Raw genomic sequence first — 1,008 nt, forward strand, 5'->3', positions numbered from 1 at the left:
CTCATCACTACTGCCAGCAGTGGTGAGGGGAGCACAGACTCTGTGTCCTTGACTGGGACTTCCACTGTTCCTTCATCCATAGCAATTAACACCTCACCACTGTTTACTCTTCCCCAGTGAAGCCAGTCAGTACAAGTTAATGGTGCTTAATGAAAGGAGCCCAGACCACCACTGTTCTCCAAATGATAAAGTGCAATGAGCCACCAATGGCCTGTCTCCCTCCGCTAGGAAAAAGTAAGTACTTGATGGCAAGGATTTTTTCTTCTCTTTGCTATATTTGATCATCTAAAATTTCTGAAATATGGGAATCAATATATATTTAATAACAAATGAAGGAGTGAATGAATTCACTGCTACTGTTATCCACCTAACAGGAGAGATGGCTAAAGTGAATTCACTGATTCTTCTAAGCCTCTGTCCTTCTATCTTTGTGTCCCATAAATAATATTCTTTATATTGGTGAAAGGCAAATACTGTGGTAGAGCACATTGATAGACTAAGTATATATTTGAAAAACTGAAATCAGCTGCTAACAGCACTGGGAGTTCTTAGCACTCTGGGGCTACAGGGTCTCACTGTATAAATCGGACTTATAGTGATCCTCCTGTTTATAGCCTCCCAAGTGCTGGGTTTAGAGGCCGATGCCACCACATGCAGTCTCAATCACCATACCCCAGGGATGGAACTCCCAGCCCCTGCATCTGCCTTAGCAGGTGCTTTAATCGGCTGAGCTATTTGGCCAGCCCTCATGTCTAATGTTTTATTGAACCAAAATTGTAGTTTGTATGGCCTGTAATAGCCATGTGTTCAGGTAGCGACACTTCTCTAAGGCACACGTGAGTTTGTTAGTGCACTTCCATGGCAGTCCCTGTAAAGCCTGTAACTCAGTTATGCTACATACAGCCTATGCTATAACTCTGTCTATAGTAGATGCCTGGATATTATGAGGGGTCCACACCCGTATCCTGTGATAGATGCTGTGGTCTCCTCTATGGCACCTCACTTAGA

This window comes from Octodon degus, unplaced genomic scaffold (assembly GCF_000260255.1).
Source record: "Octodon degus isolate 3935 unplaced genomic scaffold, OctDeg1.0 scaffold00146, whole genome shotgun sequence".
Lineage (NCBI taxonomy): Eukaryota > Metazoa > Chordata > Mammalia > Rodentia > Octodontidae > Octodon > Octodon degus.